The sequence below is a fragment of the Oryctolagus cuniculus genome, chromosome 10 (assembly GCF_051225735.1).
Source record: "Oryctolagus cuniculus isolate XC-2025 breed Fujian yellow rabbit chromosome 10, ASM5122573v1, whole genome shotgun sequence".
Lineage (NCBI taxonomy): Eukaryota > Metazoa > Chordata > Mammalia > Lagomorpha > Leporidae > Oryctolagus > Oryctolagus cuniculus.
In genome coordinates, this window is record NC_142876.1 from 42,031,928 (window position 1) to 42,055,025 (window position 23,098).

General features: G+C 51.0%; 1 long non-coding RNA gene across 1 annotated transcript; it reads left to right on the forward strand.

Moving 5' to 3' along the window:
* The first annotated feature begins 1,826 nt into the window (after positions 1–1,826).
* LOC149123743 (uncharacterized) lies at positions 1,827–7,952 on the forward strand. The gene is made up of 3 exons (XR_016214564.1): positions 1,827–2,168; positions 2,538–2,820; positions 4,714–7,952. It is a non-coding gene; the product is annotated as an uncharacterized LOC149123743 (long non-coding RNA).
* Positions 7,953–23,098: the final 15,146 nt, after the last annotated feature.

A 23,098-nucleotide genomic window follows, 5' to 3' on the forward strand; every position in this document is an offset into this window, starting at 1 on the left:
TTTGGAGTTGGATGCATTGAGTTTGGGGTCGATCAGATGTCCAGGCGGAGATGGAAAGGAGGCAGTGCCGTGCAGAGGGTGGAGAGCAGCCTGGGGAAAGCACATGAGGCCTTAAGTCAGGGCTTCTGGCGCAGAGACTAAGATGCCACGTGAGAAGCCTGCATTCCGCATCAGAGTGCCTAGGTTTAAGTCCCGGCTCTGCTTCCGATTCAGCTTTTTCCTAATACGTATCCTGGGGGGCAGCAGGTGCTGGCTCAAGTACTGGGGTCTCTGCTACCCCCGTGGGAGATCTGGATGAAGTTCTGGGCTCCTCGCTTTCCCTGGTCACACCCTGGCTGTTGTGGGCATTGCGGCAGTAAACTAGCAGATGGGAGATCCTCCCCCCACCACCTTCTCCCTCTATATGTGTGTATCTATCTGTCTGTCTCTATGCTTTTCAAATAAATGAAAATAAATAAATATAATTTAGCATCAGCAGTGATTCTCCTTGCATGGGAGACCAAACAGGAGGGAGACTGGTCAGGGTGTCAGGACTCTGGCCTGGCCATATCTCCTCTCGCTGCTCCCAAGGCCCTCTGCACTTCAGCCAGGCTGCAGGAGCCCCTCAGGCTGGAACGTGTCATTGCTTTTCAGCCTTGGGGCTAGCACTGGGCTTCTCTTGCCTAGCATACTCTCACCTCTTTCCCCTGCAGGACCCTGGGGACAAGAACCCCACCTCCCACCCTTGCTCTCCCCTGTGCTGCAAGCAGCCAGCCCCTGGCTCTGAACACTTTCTAAGCAAAGCATCAACATGGTGTATGGTGCCTGTAAGACCCAGAGGACACAGCCCAGCTGTTCAAGTGTCCTCTCTGTGGCTGGGCTGAAGGGAAAACCCCCATCCCAGTTCCTAACCCTCCTCGCCCTGTTGTGGGTGAGGACTGGAGGAGCCACAGGACTCCTGGCTTTGCACCTCTCCTGGCACATGGCAGCTGGTGCCATTTGGTGCCTCTGCCTAAAATGCCTGTCAGATGTCCTGTCCCATGTGCATGTAGGACACTTCCTAAAGGGACAAAGGACCAGAGGTCATGTCAGTGCTGACACTGGAGCAGGCTTTAAAAAGAGAGCAAGAAGGAGGCCTGAGCAACAGCTGGCCCTGACGAGTGAGTAGGGCTTACGGGGCCCAGCGAGGATGGGAGGCTGTGGGGCTGGGTACTCAGGTACTTGGCATCTAGATCATATCAATCACTCTCTCTCAGAAAGCCAGGCAGAGAAACAGACAGACAGGCAGACAAATAGAGAGCTTTCATCTTCTGGTTCATTCCCCAAATGCCTGCAATGGCTGGGGCTGGGCCAGGTCAAATTCAGGAAGCAGGAATTCAACCCAGGTCTCCCATGTGGGTGACAGGAGCCCAGTTTCTTCAGCCATGGCCATTGCCTCCCAGAGACTGCATTAGCAAGAAGGTGAAGTCAGGAGCAGGAGCAGGAGCCAGGTGTTGAACCCAGGCACTCCAACATGGGATGCAGGCATCTAACAGGTATCTTCACCACCAGGCCAAATGCTTGCCCCCTGGGACCCTTATTCTTTTTTTTTTTTTTTACAGGCAGAGTGGACAGTGTGAGAGAGAGAGAGAAAGGTCTTCCTTTGACACTGGTTCACCCTCCAATGGCCACCGCGGCCGGCGCGCTGCGGCCAGCACACCGCGCTGATCCCAAGGCAGGAGCCAGGTGCTTCTCCTGGTCTCCCTTGGAGTGCAGGGCCCGAGCACTTGGGCCATCCTCCACTGCACTCCCGGGCCACAGCAGAGAGCTGGCCTGGAAGAGGGACAACCGGGACAGAATCTGGCGCCCAGACCGGGACTAGAACCCGGTGTGCTGGCGCCGCAAAGCGCGGGATTAGCCTAGTGAGCCGCGGCGCCAGCTACCCTTATTCTAAAAAGTGATTGTACTGTAGGGTAGGGAGGATCGCTGAGACCTGAAGATCAGCCAGCTGTGGTTGTGGTGGGCAGCAGGGAGCCAGAGTGCATCCTAGAGAAGAGGAGACACATCATGGATACCCAGGAGGTGAAGAAGCAGTAGGTTGGGAGAGGGATGGAGGTTGCTGCCACCATCCAGGGCCAGGCAGGGGCCTGGAGATGTCCTGGGGATGAAAGGACCTACTGAGCCTGATGCCCAGGATCCTCGCAGGAGAGGTGAGTAGAGGCCTGCAGTAGAGCATGGCCTGCCGGCCCCTCCGGGGAGTTTTCTCAGCGCCAGGGAGGGAGAGGCTGTGCACGCAATGCAGCAGCCACTCTTGGCAGGGCTTTCTCACTGGCTGCATGCACTGGCTGCATTGGGTGGCGTGGATGGAGTGCTTCGTGGCCATGTGTGCTGAGCAAGCTTCGTGTGCAGTGCTGAGTGTGGCTGTTCTGGGAGGAACCCACCAGATGCCATGAAAGTGTTCCGAACACACTACACCCAAATATGCCGCCTTGGCATATTCATTACTTGAAGCTAAAAGGAACTGAGAACCAGTTAATGCAGAAAAAGAGTCTTACCTCCCTCTCTACTGCTTAAAATAGAGTACGATGTCGCCTTCTGTGAAGGACATTTCCATTGGTAGAGGAGTCCATCTGGGGACGAGAGCTGCTCCAGACAGCTTGCACCACCTGGGAGACTTTCAGCTGCACGCAGAGCAACACCTATGCACCTCCTCTTTCTTCCCCTTGCTCTCCTGCAATTGCCTGCATCACTGGCCGGAAGCCCAAACCCGTCTCTTCCTCTCTGAAGCTTGGGATGCTACAAAATCGTTTGACCTTTTTCTGAGTCTCATTTTTTGTTTCTGGGACTCCTGTGCACTCAGAGGTAATCAGAATTGTTTTTCTTGGTCTTTACCTCGACACCAGTTCAATTTGTAGATGCTGTGGTTTGGGTATGCTTTGTTCCAGTCAAAAGTCATGTTGGGCCGGCGCCGTGGCTCACTAGGCTAATCCTCCGCCTAGTGGCGCCGGCACACCAGGTTCTAGTCCTGGTCGGGACACCGGATTCTGTCCCAGTTGCCCCTCTTCCAGGCCAGCTCTCTGCTGTGGCCAGGGAGTGCAGTGGAGGATGGCCCAAGTACTTGGGCCCTGCACCCCATGGGAGACCAGGAAAAGCACCTGGCTCCTGCCATCGGATCAGCGCGGTGCGCCGGCCGCAGCGCGCTGGCCGCGGCAGCCATTGGAGGGTGAACCAACAGCAAAGGAAGACCTTTCTCTGTGTCTCTCTCTCTCACTGTCCACTCTGCCTGTCAAAAAAAAAAAAAAAAAAAAAAAAAAAAACCAAAAAAAACCTCATGTTGGTGGGGGGCAGACATTTGGCACGTGGTGAATATGCTGCTTGGGATGGCTGTATCCCATGTCGGAGTGCCTGGTTCAAGTCCTCGATCCACTTCCAATTCCAGCTTCCTGCTAATGCATACCCTGGGAGGCAGCAGGTGATGGCTCAAGTCCTTGGGCACCTGCTACCCAGAGTTCCTGCCTCTTGGCTTCATCCTGGCCCAACCCTGCCTATTGTGGGCATTTTTGAACTGAACCAGTTGATGGAGATCTCGCTCTTTGTCTGTCTGCCTTTCAAATAAAATGAAAATAAATAAATGAAACTTGAAAAAAAGTTTTATGGACAATGAGATGGCATTGAAAGGTGGCAGGTTCAGGGACTCAGCCCTCCTGAACGTGTTACTAATGTCTTTCTAAAGAAGCTGAATTATGTTCTGAGGAGTGAGCTGGACCTCCAGAGCCTGGGTTACGTACTGGGAGAGCAGGTTGTTGCAGATCAAGGTTACCCCTGGCGCTTTGCTCTCCCACACGTGCCTCTGCCATGAAGCATCTGTGCCTACCCTGGTGCCATCAGCCATGAGGCCCTCACAAGAAGCAGAGAGGCTGGCGCTATGCCCTTGGGTCTCCACAACTATAGGCTGAAGGAATTGCTTTTCCCTTTTTTTTTTCTTTTTAAAGGTTTATTTATCCATTTGCAAGGCCGCGTGACAGAGAGAAGGGGAAATACACTTCCCCAGGGGTTACAAACAGCCAGGGATGGGACAGGTCACAGGCAGGAAGCAGGAACTCTGTCCAGACCTCCCACCTGGGGCCCAAGTACTGGGCCATTGTCTGCCACTTTCCCAGGCATGATAGCAGGAAGTTGGATCAGAAGCAGCGAAGCCAGGACTCCAGCTGGCGCTCTGCTCTGGGATGCCAGCCTCGCAAGCAGCAGCCCAACCTGCTGTGCCAAACGCCAGCCCCACACCCCTTTTCTTTATGGATCACCTGGCCGTACTTATATTGTGATAGTAACAGAAAACAAATGAAGATAGCAGACCCGTCAAAGAAGCAGAGGTCACACTGTGCTGTCCTGCCCAGAGCTGACTGATATCTCACCCGTGGGGCTGGGAGAGGCCGGGCAAGTGGAGGCCCAACAGACGTAGGGCAAAGGAAGCCTTGCTGGGCTGCTACAGGAAAGGAGCACCTGAAGTTGAGCCACTTGCTACTCACGGTGTCCTGATGGCTAGTACAATTGGCTGTTTGGGGAAACAGAGAGGGAACTGGTTTGCAAAGCTCCCAGCTGGGCTGGTTTCCGGGCAGCAGCAGAAGCCCAAAGAGCACCACTATCTTAATGCTTCCACACAGAGGCACAGTGACAGCATGACATCCAGTAGTGAAAGAATGACCAAGGTGTGAGCATGTTTGACCTTCCCGTGAAATATTGCTTGTTTACTTGCAGGTCCGCATCCTTGACTTTGCAGTAATGACCGTGGAAGACAACACAATGACCAGCCCTGGAGAGATGACTGAGCCAGTCCCAGAGCCACGCCAGCTGACCTCAAGGACAGGTTCCGCCTCAGTCCATGGGGTCGTAACCCACAGAGCTCTCCCCCAGGCCACTGGGCTCCCCACTTGACTCCACTCCAAGCCTTGACCCCACTCCAAGAAGCCTACCTCTGAGACCAGCCCAGAACAGCTGGGCCAGCCTGGGGGGAGGCACACCTGCCCTGTCTGCAGGCCCGGGAGCCGTTCTGCCTTTGAACCAAAAGGACAAAAAACCCTAAATGTGCTTTTGTGTCATTTGAACTGGAATGGCTAAGATAAGACCATACAGCAGTATTAGGATGAAAGCGAAAAGTAAGCAGACGCGGGCCTGTTAGTCAGCACTTTCAAGGCTCTGTTATTGTGAAGTTCAGAAAAGGAGTTCAAGAATCTATTTAAATGCAAATAGGCTGCAAAACTGACTGGGGGCAATGCTTCTCCAAAATGCTACCAGGCCCTCTTTCAGCAGGCTCTGCTCCGCGCTGTGAGTGTGCATTCAGCCAAGGGAAGAAGTCTCCGAGAAGTCCTGTGTTCGGGGAGTATCGCTGGTGTGAGGACCTGGCACGGGGGAGAGCCCGTAGGGTGTGGGGCTTGGAGCCAGCTCGGGCTTGGGATCCATGTTTGGGCTGAGAGGCTCCTTCTGCCTGGGGCTTCCCAATACCCCTGCATTGCCTGCCGTGTTTGTCACAGAAAGCCCCAGGATTAAATGAAACAGCTCTCAAAGGAGCCATGCTCAACAGCTGACGTCGGGGGGGGGGGGTGACCTGCAGGGAGGTGACTGACACTTGCTGAGTCTCTGCTGTGTGTCAGGTGCCCCCCTCACCTTCACAGTGGCCCTGGAGGAGGCATTGCTGCCCTCACAGAGAGGCTGGGAAGATAGGCCTGAGCCTGGGTGGGCAGCAGCTGGCTGGGGCACAGCTGGGTGGTGGGATCAACCAGGTACAGGGGGAGGCCATCTGCTTCTTGGAGGCAGCAGGGCCTCTGTCCCCACCACAGCCTGGCCCACTCCAGGGGCAGCCAGGGGATGCTATTGGGCCGATGCCCTGAACAAGAGGAGACTGCATTTCCAAGCCCCAGAACCCAGAGAGCAACTTAAGAGCCACCCGGTGCAAGGCAGACTCTGCCGCAGAGTGATCAAATCCACCCAGCCCAGCTCGGCCCCTTCTCCATCTCAGAACTGGGAACAGGGCCCAGACCATGTGGGCAAGCAAGGAAAAGGCACTGAGTTGTTACAAATCGCTATACAGGTGTGTAATAAGTATGGGTACAGAAGGATGTGAAAAGATGGAAATGATGTTGGTATACAATAAGCATTTCTGTAGCTCTTTATGCTTGTGTATTCGGAGTCTTCCAGAATTTGGGACTGCTCCCTCATATTCCCTGTTGCCTCGCCCTAGATCCTCCTCCCCCTAGGACTCACAAGTGGAGACCCCGCCTTGGGAGGAAGGAACCCGGGATGTGAGGACCCTCCATTCCCTTCTCTTTTCCCTGTTTCAGAGAAAGTGGGCGGGCACATTTCAGGCCTCTGATTGCTTTCTGCTTTGGAGAAGATGCTGGAGCCAGGGGTCAATGATGAGGCTCAGAAGCCACTTAGGGCCCCCAGTAACTGGCTCAGGGAGGGCAGCATCCATGCGGCCCATCTCTTGGGAGCCGAGTCAAACAGCAGGGCAACCAGAGGTTACTCTGCAGTGGAGAGGGGTTTCCCACTTCTGGGGGTGCAGGAGGAGGTAGCGCCCAACAGGAATACATAAGGCAAACCATCAGTGAGTGAGAGCTGGCTGTGTGCCTGGCACATGCACTGTCTTATGTGATCTTTCCTTCAACTACCTCTGTTTTCAAATGACATGACCTTGATTCTAGAAAATCCTCTATACTCAAAAATTATTGAAACTAATAAACAAGTTCATTAAGGTTGCAGAACACAAGATCAATGTACAAAAATCAATGGTACTTCTATATGCTTGCAATTAAGAATCCAAAAATAAAATTAAGAAAACAATTCCATTTATAATAGTGTAGGGGAGGGAAAACTTTTTCTCTGCCTTTTGAAGCTTCTGAAATTGAGTCTATGAAACAAACTGACAGTAGACAGATTAACAGGAGAAAAAGTTACAAATTTACTATGTGCATGGGGGGAGATCAGGTGAAAGAAAAGTGGATTCCCCCAAACCCTAGTGAGGTATAGAAGCGTACGTACCCTCTTCCTACAGGAGAATGGAGGGGATGCACACGATGTAAGGCAGACCCGTTATTTCTGGGAAAAATGAATGAGCCCTCAGTGAGACAGGTGCTAGCCTGTGTGAGAGTCTGAGTGTGGCGTCAACCTTCAGTCTCTTCTCCTGTGAGACAGCTCCTCTTCCCCAGGACAACATTCCTGGGGAGGGCACTCAAGCAGTTGGGCAGTTGGGTTCCTTTTTTGAGGATCTTCCTTTAGAGAGACAACGGAACTTCAGAGAAGCCCCTCCTTGTGCTCAGGGCAGGAGGGGGTGAGAGGCAGGAGGGCAGAAGGGCAGTGACCTTGGTTCCGACACTGCTTCTGAGGCCTTCCAATCTCCTGTGGTTTAAAGTTCTCAGGATCCCGAAGTGCCATGCTTTGGGGGACTGTTTTCTGAACCCCAACAGTAATATGGGATAAAAGAATAAATTTAACTAAAGAAGTGCAAGACTTGAACTCTGAAAACTATAAAGCATTGTTAAGGAGCTCAAAGAAGACCTAAATAAATGAACACAAGCCATGTTGATGAATTGGAAGACAATGTTGTTAACTGAGCTACAATCCAACACAATCCCTATAAAATTCCAGGTGCCTTTCTGTGTTGAAACTGAAAAGCTAATCTCAAATTTCATATGGAAATGCAAGGAGTTTAGAAGAGACAAAATTGGGCCGGCGCCGCGGCTCAATAGGCTAATCCTCCACCTAGCGGTGCCGGCACACCGGGTTCTAGTCCCGGTCGGGGTGCCAGATCTTTCCCGGTTGCCCCTCTTCCAGGCCAGCTCTCTGCTGTGGCCAGGGAGTGCAGTGGAGGATGGCCCAAGGCCTTGGGCCCTGCACCTGCATGGGAGACCAGGAGAAGCACCCTGCCTATGGATCAGCGCGGTGCGCTGGCCGCAGCGTGCCAGCCATGGCGGTCATTGGAGGGTGAACCAACGGCAAAAGGAAGACCTCTCTCACTGTCCACTCTGCCTGTCCAAAAAAAAAAAAAAAGAGAGAGAGAGATAAAATAATCTTGAAAAAGAAGAACAAAATAGGAAGATTCCTATTTGTCCATTTCAAACGTTCTATATAGCTACACTAGCAAGAAAGTGTAGTGTTGGCATAGGACAGACATATAGACCAATGGAATAGAATTGAAAGCCCAGAAATAAACCTTCACATTCATGGTCAGCTGATTCTGACAAGGCTGCCAGGACAGTTCAGTGGGGGAAGAGTAGTCTTCGCAGCAAATGGTCCTGGGACAGCTGGATGCTTGCAGGTGAGAGAGGCTTCCTCACACCATGCGTAGGCCTAGGATGGGCCCTAGACCCAGTGTTAGAGCTGACTTGTAAAACCCTTAGAGAGAGAGAAAAAGAGGAAACCTCGTGACCTTAGAACAGAATAAGCACTCTCAGCTATGGCACCAAAAGCACAGGCAACAAATGAAAAAAGTAAGTTAAGTGGACTTCACCAAAGTTACAGGAAAAATTTTGTGCTTCTCAGGATACCATTAAGAAACTGAACAGACTACGTACAGAACAGGAAAAAAGTTTGCAAATTATGTGTCTAAGGGACTTGTACTAGAATACAGAAGGAATACCTGCAGTTCAGTAACAGAAAGACAAATAGCCCATTCTTTAAGAGGCACACGACTTGGCTAGATAATTACCTAAAGAAAATATACAAATGGCAAATAAGCAGATGAAAGGAGGATCAACATCATTACCCACCCTCAGGGAGATGTGAACCGAAACTACAATAAGGGGCTACTGCACACTCACTCGGGGTCTTGCTTTTTTAAAATAGATTATAACAAGTGCTGTCAGGATGAGGTGGGAGTGGAGTCCACATGCACCATAAGTCCAAATGTGAATTGTGCAAATATTTTGGAAAAAACTGGCTGTTCTTCAAAACAATAAATACAGAGTGACTTACAATATGACCTACAATTTCACTCTAAGGTGTTTGTATCCAAGAGAAATGAAAAAAAAAGTATCCATATAAAAGCTTGCACAGAAATGTTTATAGCTATGTTATTAATAATAGCCAAAAAGTGGAAACAACTCAAAAGTCAATGGATCAATCAAATGTGGCATCTTCATGTGCATATTCACACAATGCAAATTATTTGTAGAAAAATTGAAGGCCATACTGGTACATGCTACAGTATGATAAACCTTGGAAAATTCTGGAAAGTGGAATAAACCAGTCCAAAAGATCATAAGTAGTCCATTTGTATGAAATGTCTGAATCAGATCCATAGAGAAAGAGTGGATTAATGGCCACCAAGGCCTACAGGGTTGGAGGAACATGGGGCGTGACTGTTAATACAGACAAGGTTTGTTTTTGGAGTGGTGAGAATGTCCTAAAATTAATTGTGATGATGGTTGTATAACTCTGAATATCACAAAAAGTATTGACTTGCGGCCAGCACCGCGGCTCAATAGACTAATCCTCCACCTTGTGGCGATGGCACACCGGGTTCTAATCCCGGATGCCCCTCTTCCAGGCCAGCTCTCTGCTGTGGCCTGGGAAGGCAGTGGAGTATGGCCCAAGTGCTTGGGCCTTGCACCCCATGGGAGACCAGGAGAAGCACCTGGCTCCTGCCTTCGGATCAGCGCAGTGCGCCGGCCGCAGCGCACCAGCCGTGAGAGCCATTGGAGGGTGAACCAATGGCAAAAGGAAGACCTTTCTCTCTGTCTCTCTCTCTCACTATCCACTCTGCCTGTCAAAAAAAAAAAAAAAAAAAAAGTATTGCATACATTTAGTGGATGACCTGTGTTGCATGTGAATTATATTTCAATAAAACTATTAAGAAAAAAGAATTTATTAGAGAAAATGTTCAGATTTGAAGATTTGTAAAATATAGTTTTAGATTACAAATTCAATTTTAAAAATTGTTGCAGGAGTATCTGAGGTATCCATTTCCTCTTGGGTAAGCTTTCACAGCTTGTGGTTTTTGAGAATTTGGTCAATCTCCTGTAACTTGTCAAGGTCATGTGTATATACACGCTATTGTTTTAGTATCTGTTGGGTCTGTAGTTACCTTCTCTTTTTCATTCCTGATTTGGTAAGTGGTGCCTTCGCTCTTTTTAAATTTGTCAGTCTGACTAAAGGCCATGAATTTTATTGATCTTACAAGGAAGCCACCTTTTGGTTTCACTGTTTTTCTCTACTGTTTTTTATTTCAGTTTCATTAATGACCCCTATCATTCCCTTCCTTCCGCTTGCTTTGTGTTGATTTTTTGTCCCCCTTTCCCAGCAGCTTAAGTGTTTGTTTTGAGGCATTTCTTTCTTTGCAATGTAAGTTTTTGATGCGGCAAATTTCCCTTCCCCCTTAAGCTATGTCCCACCAATTTTGATTTGTTATGGGTTTACTTCATTTCAATATATCTTCTAATTTCCTTTTTAAATGTGTGTTGTTTACTTCCCTAGCATTTGGAAATCTTTCTGTTCCTAGTTTAATTTCATTATGGTCAGTGAGCATGCTTTGATGTTGATCCTTTTAAATTGATTAAGATTTGATTTATGACCCATGATTTGAACCTGTTCCATGTGCACTTCAGAATCAGGGGTGGTCTGCTCTGTTGTGCTTTTGTTCTCTAAGTTGATAATGTTGTTCAGTTCTTCTATCCTCTCTAATTTCCTATCTACTATTTCTATATGTTACATGGAAAGGAGTGTTATAGTCTCCAGTAGTAATTATCAATCTGTCTAGCTAGTCCTTTCCTGTTCTAACGTTTTTTGCTTTTTTTTTCTTTTTGCTTCTTATGTTCTGAAGTTCTATTCTCAAGAATTATTATGCCTTCTTGGGAGAAATAATTTTTCTGTCTGTGAAATTCCCTCCTTAACCCTGGTCAGTTTCTTCGCTCTGAAGTCTACTTTGATGTTAATACTATAGCTTTGGGCCGGCGCCGTGGCTCACTAGGCTAATCCTCCACCTAGCGGCGCCGGCACACCAGGTTCTAGTCCCACTCAGGGCGCTGGATTCTGTCCCGGTTGCCCCTCTTCCAGTCCAGCTCTCTGCTGTGGCCCGGGAAGGCTTGGAGGATGGCCCAAGTGCTTGGGCCCTGCACCCCATGGGAGACCAGAAGCATCTGGCTCCTGCCTTTGGATCAGCGTGGTACGCCGGCCGCAGTGCGCCAGCTGTGGTGGCCATTTGAGGGTGAACCAACGGCAAAAGGAAGACCTTTCTCTCTGTCTCTCTCTCCCTGTCCACTCTGCCTGTAAAAAAAAAAAAAAAAAAAAAAAAAAAAAAAAAAAAAACTAAAGCTTTGTTTTGGTTAGGGTTTCCATGGGCTTTTTGTTTTATATTTTTTCTTCTTAGTCCTACCTATATTATAATATTTGAAATTAATTTTTAAAGATTTATTTATTTATTGAAAGAGTTACACAGAGAGAGGAGAGGCAGAGAGAGGTCTTCCATCTGCTGGTTCACTCCCCAATTGGCTGCAATGGCCGGAGCTGTGCCAATCCAAAGCCAGGAGCCAGGAGCTTCTTCCAGATCTCCCATGCAGGTGCAGGGGCCCAAGGACTTAGGCCATCTTCTACTGCTTTTCCAGGCCATAGCAGAGAGCTGGATTGGAAGTGGAGCAACCAGGACTCGAAACAGCGCCAATATGGAATGCCGGCACTGCTATACCACAGTGCCAGCCCCTGAAATGAATTTCTTAGAGATGCATGTTACTGTTCTTGGATAATTTAATATTTTAAAAAATTTAAAAATTATTTTCATTTTGTTTGAAAGAGAGATAGAGAAATGTAGTGCGCTCACCAAATGCCTGTGCATCAAGGGTGGGGCCAGGCTGAAACCAGGAGTTTGGAAGTCAATCCAAATCTCCCATGTGGGTGGCAGGGACTCAAGTACTTGAGCCATCATCTGCTGCCTTCCAGGGTGCACACTAACAGGAAGCTTGGATCCGAAGAGCTAGGACCTGAACCCAGGCACTCTGATATGGGAAGCAAGCATCCCCAGTATCATCTTAACCACTGTGCCCAATGCCCACCAAGTGTCATTTTTTTTTTTTTTGACAGGCAGAGTGGACAGTGAGAGAGAGAGAGAGACAGAGAGAAAGGTCTTCCTTTTGCCGTTGGTTCACCCTCCAATGGCCGCTGCACTGTGGCCGGCGCACCGTGCTGATCCAAAGGCAGGAGCCAGGTGCTTCTCCTGGTCTCCCATGGGGTGCAAGGCCCAAGCACTTGGGCCATCCTCCACTGTACTCCTGGGCCACAGCAGAGAGCTGGCCTAGAAGAGGGGCAACTGGGACAGAATCCAGTGCCCTGACCGGGACTAGAACCCGGTGTGCTGGCGCCGCAAGGCGGAGGATTAGCCTAGTGAGCCGCGGCGCCAGCTGTCATGTTTTATTAAATCCATTCTTCCAATCTCTGTCTTTTAATTGGTGTGTTTACGTCATTCACATTTAATATAATTATTGATATGTTTGAATTTAGGTTTCCCATTTTATTATTTGTTTTCTATTTGTTCCCTCTATTTTTCATTCATTTTTTCTCTTTGAGTTAAATTTCATTTTTTAGTATTCCAGCTTGTTAACCAATATGTTTTGACAGTATCTCTTTTATATGTTTTCAGTGTTCTAGGGATTATAATATACATGAATTTCCAGTCTATTTAGGATTAATATGTCACCATTTCAAGGGAAGTAAAAGTTTTAACACCATATAGTTCTAACACTTTGCTACTGTAACTGTCTCATGGATTACCTCTATATACTTTGTAACCCTTTTAAATGATGTTGTATTTTTTGTTTCAAATGTCATACTTATTTTTAAAGAATTCAAAGAGAGAGGAATCCATTCTACTTACCCAAATATTTACCATTTCTGATCTTAGTTCCTGATACTCCGTATTCTCTTCTGGTATCATTTCCCTTTCCCCTCTCACCTATCTAAACAATTCCTGGTGGGACAGCAGAGGACTCGCAGCAAGAGAAAGCAAAATCAATTTTAAAGATTCTACGTCTGCTGGGCTGCTCAGCAACTATTTGCTTGTATGACAGCGCCACCTGCTGGAAAAACCACCAGATGCACATCTTTGTCTTGTCCTTAAATTTTATCGGGTACATTTGAGGTTTACAATATGATGTTATGGGATACATACTGCTATAGGGTGTGCATTAGTTTAGGTGTCCCCCAAAGGGTCATGTGTTAAAGACTTGGCTCCCAAAGCCTTATGTTAATGAGTAATGGATTAATGGTAATGGTTAATGGTTGATGGACGCTTGATCCAATTATGATGTTTAGGAGGTAGGCCTAAGGGGAGTCCTTCCGCCACTGGGGGTGTGCTCTTGGAAGGTGGTTCGCCAGAGGGGTGGTTATGTAAGCCTGAGTCAGGCACCCTGCTCACTCTGCTTCCTGGGTTGGCAAGGGAGTCTTCCTCGCCTGTGTTCTGCCATCTGCCGCTCTGATTGCACGCCACGCCGACGGGGCAACCCCATTCCAGGACTGTGAACCTCCAAAAACGTGAGCTGGAGCAAACCTCCTTCGTTCCAAAGTGGCTCCTCTCAGGTGTTTGTTATAGTGAGGAAACGCTGACGAAGGCAGAAAGTTGGTACTAATCAGGGGAACTTAACTGTAACGAAAAATGCAGGAGCAGCTTTGGAATTGGTTAATGGAAGGTAGTGTAAGAGTTTAGAGGACCAAGCTAGGAAGAGCCTGGAAGGCTGTGAGTAGAGCCGGGTGAGAGGTAGAGACTAATTGTGAAGGCTTAGATGATGAAACAACTAGGAAAGAGCTAGAATGTCTCAAGATGGCCCTAGGCAAGTAGACAGTAGGACCGCACTGATGAGCTGTCAGTGGAAGCAAGGTCTACTGGGGATTGGGCTAAGGCCACCGCTGCCACACGTGGCAGAGCCTGGCTGCGTTGGGTCCCTGTCCAGAGACTGTGGGGAGGGGGGCTGAACTACAGGAGGGGCACCTGTTTGTTTAGCAGAGGAGATTTCAAGGCAGCAGAGCGTTCAGGCTGCAGCGTGGGGCACGCTGGCTGCTGTTAGTTTTAGAGCGGGACCCAGAGCAGAAGGAGCGGTGCGGAGAGATTTGGAAAATGTGCAGCCTGGCGGGAGAAGGAGCTTGTTTGGGACCGGAAAGAGAGAGAGAAAGCGCCAGATGAGAGGGGGCCACGTGGAAACAGCAAAACGAAGGGAGAAAGACCCCAGGCATGGCAGGCAGAGCTGCCCCAGGCTGCCTGGCAGCCAGAGGCCAGGCAGGCTGCAGGTGCACCCTGAACGCCAGGGCGCCCTCGGGATGCCTTTCCCTGCACTCAGCCTGCGAAGCGCTCTGGGCTGCAGCCCGGGTCCAGGCAGGCCCAGGTGTGGCTCGTGCTGCCGGCGGGTGGGCCGTGGCATCCACGCCCACCTGGTTTCGCAGGTGTGAGGAATACAAGAGTCTCGGGGTCGCGGTCGCTTCCACCGAGATTCTCAAAGGGAAGTCTGGGAGGCCGGAGTTGCGTTGCGGGGTTGGAGTGCAGACGGGGCGATGCCTCGGGAGCTCCGGGAGCGACGCCACGGTGGAGGCCGCGGGAGGGTAGAGGCCAGCAAGGTGAGACGGCTCCCAGGCTCAGGGGTTACGTGGCGGGAGGTGGCCGGTTGGTGGTTCTCAGCGGCAGGACGTTGAATAATGGCGGAGTGGGTGAGTTGTGTTCACTGGTTTTTATCCTCCTGTTACTTTTCCTAAGGAGCTGCCTCTGTGGAAAGGTTATTTTTACTTCCGTAGATCATCCAGCATATGGCTGATGTTTTAATTAGAATGCTGTGTGCATTAGGCCTTAGCACCTTGATATCATTAAGGATTTAATCTAAATTCTTACTGAATTAACCTAACTGGAATGAACCTCAAACTCCTCTTGAAACAGAAGCAGCTACAAAATGGGGTTTGTTTACTAATTTCCACTTGAAGAACAAGTGTTCCAGTGGACAGGATCAACCAGCTTGGTGTTGTTGTCACTAAATCTACAGCTTTATGAATTTTAACCTCTGACTTTTTAGATTTTTTTTTTTTTTTTTTTTACAGGCAGAGTGGACAGTGAGAGAGAGAGAGACAGAGAGAAAGGTCTTCCTTTGCCGTTGGTTCACCCTCCAATGGCCGCCGCGGCCAGCGCGCTGCGGCCGGCGCACCGCGCTGATCCGATGGCGGGAGCCAGGAGCCAGGTGCTGAGGATTAGCCTAGTGAGCTGCGGCGCCGGCCTTTTTTTTTTTTTTTTTTTTTTTTTTTTTTTTTTTTTTTGTAAATAAAGGCACCTACCGAGTCTGGAAGAAAACTTGATTTCAGCTACGGGTTTAGTAGGGCTCTGCCATTGTTTGCTGTCACTGGTCTGATTTTTAAAGTTCCCTGGAAAAGAGAGGGAAAAAACGGTCGGAAGAGAGCACCTGTCCCCCTGGCGAGTGTCGCTGTTGACAGATGGTGCAGGGAGATGGTGCAGGGGTCTACCTCGGCTTGCTAGGAGGGGCGCGGGCGGGTTTAGGGTGCACTGGGAGGAAACCAGCTTGCTCAGTGGTGAGGATGGAGTGGATTCCCGCCCACAACGTGGCCGGCCCAGGGCGGGAGCAGCGCCACCTGCAACAGCAGCCTGCGGTCTGCAGCACCGGAGACGGTTCCGGAACAGCCTCACGTTTCGGTGCCGTGCGCCTCGTGTCCGAGCATTGTGTCCTGTAGGGATTCAATTTGCGTTCCTCGGAGCTAATCTTCATGGTGAGGCGTCTGTTTGCGCACGGATGCTTTGGGTTTATTGTCCTGCTGGTGCAGAATGGATCACTCGGAGCTGCGGATGGCGTTCGTGTCAGGAACGGCAGGGAAAGCCCACAGGGCAGGACGCCAGGGTCACGGAGGTTTCCAAGGCAGATCCGGGAGGCCAGGCCAGGTCGGGCTGCAGGGTGGGAGGCCCTACCTGGAGCCCCTAGCACAGTGCTGCCTAGTGAAGGGGCGGCAGCTGCTGTGGAGACCCCTGAAAGATGGAGATAGGAGTAGTGTGAAACGCCGGCCGGGCAAGCCTTGGAAAGCCATAGCTGTGGGCACACACCGCAGAGAGGGAGCTGAGCCTTGGGCTGCCTGAACCCTTGGCAGGTCAGACCCCACCGCTGGGTTTCCCGGATGCAGGACAGAGAGCTTCGCGCCTCAGGGCTTGCCCTGCTGGTTTTCCGTCTTGCTTTGGTGTGATGAACTCTTTCTACTCTGCCAGTCTCTCTGTTGAGGAATGGACACTTATACCCTGGGCCTGTCCCTGTCCCGCAGTGGATCTTGGGAGTGTGTGCTCTGTTGCTTTTAGGCTCACCGCTGGAGTTTGCCTTGGGTCACAGATGAGACTTTGGACTTCTGAATAATTTATGGGCTGACTGAAGGATTCCAGGGCTTTGGGAGAAGGGGTGAGTGCATTCTGCCCTGTGAGAGGGGCACAAGCTTTTGGTGCCCAGGGACAGAACTCAATGTACGTGTCCCCCAAAGGCTCGTGTATTGGGCGTGGTCCATTCATGGATCATGGGCAGGGTTCCTGCCTCAAGGAAGTGGCCATGACAGGGATGGGGACTCTGGCCTCTCTGCTTTGAAGTCCCACTGAGCTCCAGGGGACCCTGTTCCCACCTCCTCCGTCCCCCCAGGGACCACTGCAGCGCCTTCAGCATCCTGTATGTATCACCCTAAGATTGCTCCTCCAGTGAGTTTGGACCGACTTAGTGTGCAACCACCTGCTGTGCCCCAGGCAGTCTCTCCCTGTGTCCACCTCCATGGTGACCCCTGGGGTCCTGTGCAATCAGCAGGGGCTGTGCGAATTCCCTAGAGAAAACCACAGGCAGGGCAGGTGGAAGCAAGCCTATCTCGTCTCCCTGAAAGTCAGGGACTTAGCCACAGCTCAGCAGGGTCCAGACAAGCCTCCTACCTCCCCAGAGCCTCAGTGTCATATTCACAGACAGGGTTGGTCCCGAGTAACCTACTGCGGTGCAACCCTAGGGATCTCCCCCAGAGGGCGCTCTGCTCACAGCGGTCTGGCCTCCCTGCCTGGCATCCCAGGCTGAAACTAGAGACTTGCGCGTTTTCTACTGAGGTTTCCAGACCTGCTTAGTCCAGGAATCCTTTATCCATGGAACATCTTGTAAGATTCTGGGATACCTAGATTGGGAAACTCCTGGATTCCTTTTATTTTGGTCTTGCATGCAGTAGGTGCTGAAAATATGGTTACTAAGCAAATGAGGCTTTGCAGGGGTTGCACCCCTCCATTGCTCACCCTCTTCCTTGACCCTGCCTCCCTCAGCCCTGTCCACCCTTCCCGCGCATGCCCACTCTGAACCCCAACTCCGCCAACCCTCCTGCGCCCAAGTCCACCTGCTCCTGTTGTGCGGGGCGGTGCTTGTGCATTTGGAAGACTGAGCCTGATCGTCTTGGCCACCCCGGGCCCCAGCACAGCATCCCCAGGTATTGGTGGCAATAAATATTTCTTGAAGCCTAGGTCAGCTGCTGGATTATTTTAAACCAAGGCTAAACCTCCACCCCCAGGAAAGGGGATAGGAGGCATCCAATCCTCACAGCAGGAAGGCCGAGAGGGTACTTACTGAAAGGCTGCTCTGTATTGAGGCCGCTGCTCCCCGGCCCATTTCCAGCTCTAAGTTCTTGGTGCTGTGGAGGGTGTATTTGATCTGGGAATGATGCTGGCCCGAGTGGGCTTGCTCTGTTCTGGCTCACAAAGCATCATTCCAGCAGATAAACTTTAGCTGGGACTTCGTTCCCAGTCCCCTCCCTTACCCCGCCTCACGGTTGAGCAGGGGTATGGACAAAACTTGGGAAAAGCCATCAGCTGAGGCAACGCAAACCCAGTAACGCACAGCGGGGCCGAAGCGTGGGAGCCGAGAGGACCTCCTCTGAGCCCCACCATCCTCTATGCCCAGGTTGACAGCATCTTGCACAAAAGCTGGGTTCTTCCAGAAGCTTTGACTCCTTGCCTCCTGCCACTAATGCTAGGTAGAGTCCCATTAAAAGCCTCCTACCTTGAGGTTTTAAAGGCAATCCTTGTGGTTCGGGTTGATGTTATTTTGCTCGAAAGACCTGCAATGTCTTGCTGTAATTAAAGCTGGCTGCTCCTTGGCAAATCCATTCCTTTTAAGAACGAATTATTTCAAACTCCCAATAAAAATAAATTGCTTTTCCGAGTGGGTTCTGAAGCACTCAGGAGTGTGTTACTACAAAGCCGTAATGATCCATCCTGCAGGAATTCCAGGGACTTGTGAAGGTTACCCGGATTTCTCCCACTCTTGGGGCTGCTGCTGTGGCTGGCATCCCTAGGTTGAACAAGGGGTCATGGTGTTGCTCCTAGCTCGCCCGGGCCATGGAGTGACCATGTCCTGGTGTGTGTGTGTGGGGTCCTTCTGGCTGAGGATTCTTAAATGTAGGGGAAATGTATGCTTTAATGGAAAACTGAATTGGTTATCTGAGTGCTATTTCACAACTCTGTACCTTAAAGATGACTGACTCAGTGGTGCAAAGTAAGTCTGTCCAAAGTCATGCAAATGAGGTGTTTTGTTTTTTGTTTTTTGTTTTTTTGTTTTTGACAGGCAGAGTTAGAGAGACAGAAAGGTCTTTCTTTTCCATTGGTTCACCCCCTAAATGGCCTCTACAGCCAGCGCTGCGCTAATCCGAAGGCAGGAGCCAGGTGCTTCCTCCTGGTCTCCCATGGGGTGCAGGGCCCAAGGACTTAGGCCATCCTCCACTGCCCTCCTGGGCCACAGCAGAGAGCTGGACTGGCAGAGGAGCAACTGGTACAGAACCAGCGCCCCGACTGGAACTAGAACCTGAGGTGCCAGCACCGCAGGTGGAGGATTAGCCTAGTGAGCCGCTGCACCAGCCGCAAATGAATTCTTTAAGGGGAGGAACAGGCCCCCCTCCCCCAGGTGGAAAAGCCAGTTTGGGACCCATTTGCAAGTTCGTTTCCATATCCTTGATGTGTACACGTGTCTACTCTTACCCTTTGGGTTGCTCCCAAGCAAAGGAGGTTCGCCGGCCCTTGCCACAAAAACCAACCTGTGATATGAGTCTTTGGGAACAGAAAGGCTTCAGCTGTGTGGCCAACCAGCATGGAGATGGGGCGAAACCCAAATGCGTTGCCCCAACTGTGGGTCTGGGGAAAGTTTTGTTGCGTCAAGAAAGAGAAATCGGGGTGTGGACAGCTCAGCAGAGCAACTTCTGATTGGTGGACCCACCGCAGGGCATTGGACGGATCGGTAGGAGGAAGCGGTGGTGTCGTCTGTGGGGCTCCTTGCTTCTCAGAGCTGTCAGGCTCTCCTGTCTCCACTCATCCTCCAACTCTGGGGGTTGCGACTTTGGTGCTGGACGCTGTCTAATAGGTTGAAATCCTTTCTGCGCATGTGCTTTGGTTTAGGTGAGGCTAGTTTAGGCTGGCTTGGTGGTAAAGTCCATAAAAACACTAAGAAATAGCAATTTGGTAACTTGGCTTTTATGGCTGGAACTGTTAAGCAGAGATGGTGGGATCGCGGGAGAATTTGGATGAGAGACAGTGGTAAGAAGGGAGCAAGGTTTACTGGGGCAGGCATCTGTCAGAAGAGGTAGGCAGCTCTTTGAGAGGGCCCAGCCATTCAGACCGGGGTAAGCAAGGTTATGTAGTTTGATGAAAAGAAGTCAGGTGGGCATCTAAGCAAAGACCTGAGAGAACTGAGCGGAGGTGAACACACCTGCTAGACCAGGTGGACATCTCAGCAAAGGGCTGAGTGCACGGGCTCTATTCCAACGGGGCTTTTAAGGGAATGGAATCCAGTTCTTCCCGCCGTTACTCCTGCTCCCAATCTTCTCCTGGACAAAGGGTTTGCTAGGTGTGAAATACGTGAAATTCCTCCCAGGATTTTATTACCCAGCATTATCAGACTGGGTACCACCTAGTGCCAGCAGAGAGGATTCCCCTCGGCTGCCTTCCTTAGGGGAAGACTGGGTCGCCTATAAAGTTTTGGGGCAGGTGCAGAACTTTGTAGTGCAGAATACTGGGCTGCTTCCAAGGTGAGCTTCTGCGGCTGCTGCGTTCCTTCCATTGCTGCTTTGTTTTCCTTAGGGTCATCACACTCACACACACACACACATATAAACATACATACACACATACATATACACTCACATACACACACATACACATACACACAGGCTGATTTCTAACTTCCTACCTAACAGAACCTATAGTTAATAAGTTGGGGGAAGGCAAAAGGGGCTTTCAGGTTTTGGGGTACAGGTTTTTGAGTTTTGAGGGTGTCAAGAGAAGACTCAGTTCCAGGTCAACAGCCTGGTTGCAGATCCTCCTTTGCAGTGATTGGAACATCCTCAGGTTTCCTCTTTAATGATAAGCTAAATAAAGTCTCTAGCAGCACGCATTAATACCTGCATTGGAATCATAATTTTCCTTTTTGTTACACTAGCCTTTTGTTTTTGTTTTTGTTTTTGTTTTTGTTTTTGTTTTTGTTTTTGTTTTGTTTGTTTGTTTGACAGGCAGAGTGGACAGTGAGAGAGAGAGACAGAGAGAAAGGTCTTCCTTTTCCTTTGGTTCACCCCCCAATGGCCGCTGCGGCAGGTGCACTGCACTGATCCGAAGCCAGGAGCCAGGTGCTTCTCCTGGTCTCCCATGGGGTGCAGGGCCCAATCACTTGGGCCATCCTCCACTGCATTCCCAGACCACAGCAGAGAACTGGACTGGAAGAGGAGCAACCGGGACAGAATCCGGCACCCCAACCAGGACTAGAACCCAGGGTGCCGGCGTCGCAGGCGGAGGATTAGTCTATTGAGCTGTGGCACTGCCCCTACACTAACCTTTAAAACAGTGTTTGACCACCCCAGAGTTTCTGTTAAGGTCAAGTGCATCCGCCTGGCCTATTGATTCTGTTATCTGTGCCGAGCTTGGCTTTGGTCATCTGAATCTGCAGAGCCCATTGTCCTGCAGGTCTCTCTGTCCCCGTCTACATCCAGCTGACTGCAGGGGGCACCTCCAGCCACAGGAGCCCTGCCCAGGCTGGCCCAGCTCCCTGGTGTGTGTGTAGGGGGAGGTGAGCCACGCAGCGCCATGTTTCTAAGCATGTGGTCATAGTGAGCAGTGGTTTGCTTCACCTCTGCATGCCAGGCTCTAAGGAAATCAGCATCTCACCTGCTCTGCACACCCTTGCACTCTGGGCTCCTCTGTGCAAGCAGATGTGGCAAGCCCAGCCCACACCTGCAGCCTGGCACATAGCAGGTGCTTTGTGTTTGCAGAATGAGTGGGGAAGCCACAGCTTGCCATGTCTGACCGAGTCAACCTAGCATGCTTAGCCTACTCGGACCTTTCATAGCATCACCTTCATTTCCCTAGGACAGACAGACCTGAGTTGGCAGGTGACTGAAGATGGCGCAGCAGGTTGAAAGCAGTGCCAGGTCAGGCGTGGAGCGCTGGTCCCCACTTCAGGTAGAAGTGAGGCTACCAAGGCCACGGCCTGCCTGTGCTCCAGCCTTGAGCTGACCTGGGGACTGGGGAGGCCATGGATGCTCACCCCCTTCTTGTCTTCCTTACCTTTCCCTCCCTAACTTTCCCCTCCTGTTTGATTCCCCATGTCCTAGGCCTGGAGGGGATCCAAGCCCCTCCAGTCTCCCCGCTGTGGCCTTCCCCGTGCCACAGGCCCAGACTGCCTGGGACGTGACCTTTGCAGGATTCCTCTCCACCCTATTTCCGCTCCACTCTTGCAGAGCCCAAGTTTTAGCAAAATGCTGTTCTCCCACTCAGAGGCCCTGATCCCAGCTGTCATCACCTGCGAGCTGTGGGACCTCAGCCGAGTCCCTCTCAGGGGAAGTCTGTCTTCTCTGTCCCTGTGTGGGGGTTGGGGAGCCAGGGCTTCTCTTGGGAGTAGTTGCATGGGTCATGACTAACATCAGAAGCAGGTGGCACGATCCCTGAGTCTCAACGCAACAGCAGACCGAGGGTTCACAGGGACACCTGTGACTGGTGGCCTCCAGGCCCAGGCTGCGTACTCTCTGAGACATCGCTTGGCTGAGTTTTGCCTCTTGGACCTGGAGGTGGAGCAGGCGCTGGGGGATCGGGGCCCTGGACTCCCAAGTTGGGCCCCATCCAGCTTCGAAGGCACGGATCTTGCTTTCAGTGCAGATTCCGAGAGCCCCGCTTGGTCCTTCTCACCTGCTGGGAGCTGCTGCACATTCCACAGATGACTTGAGTCTGAGGCCACTCAGAGCACTGGCCCCAGTGACGCAGAGTCCACACCTGCTTCCGGGAAAGGCAGGTGTGGACCTGACCCAGGGCAAGGCCCCGCCCACCTCTTATCCAGGCGGACCGTTACAATCACAAGTGTCTTAACGTGGAAGAGGGAAGCAGACCAGGAGGGCAGAGTAGTGAGAGGGGAGCGCGTGAGCCACTGCGGCTGGCTTTGCAGCCAGAAGCCGTGAGCCAAGAGGGCCAGGCAGGTCACCTCCGGCAAAGAGGCATACAGAAAGGTGGAGAGAGAGAGAGATTCTTTGCACGGGTCCACTCTCCCAATGCCCACAACAGCCAGGGCTGGCCCATGCGGAAGCCAGGAGCTGGGAACTGCATCGCGGTCTCTTGTGTGGGTGGCAGGGACCCAAGTACTTGAGCCATCATCTGCTGCATCCCAGCATGCGTCAGTGGCATGCCGAAATTGGAATGGGAGCTGGGTCTTGAATCCAGGCACTCCAGTATGGAATGCAAACATTGCCAACTGCTGTTTTAACGCTTAGTCCCAATACCTCAGTGTTGGCCCATGCCAAATTTCCAGGCTACAGAACTGCAGGCTAATAACTAGTGGTGCTCTAAGCCACCACATTTCTGATAACCAGTGACAACAGACAGAGAAGGCCGACACAGATGGTAGAGGGGACGGCGCTCGCGAAGCTGAGCTTAGCAGTCGGTGTGCCATGGCGTTCATGCAAGGAGACTCCGCCGTGCACGCGCACAGCAGTTCTCAGCCGAGTCCCAGTGCTGAACGCTTGCAAAACGGCAAGCAAAAAAGCACACTTGCATTTCCAGACAAGCCGGAATAAGTACACTTCTCTCCTGTTTGTCCGGCTAAGTCCAGCTGAAAAAATCCTGCGCATTATTTAAAAAACAAACAAACAAACAAAC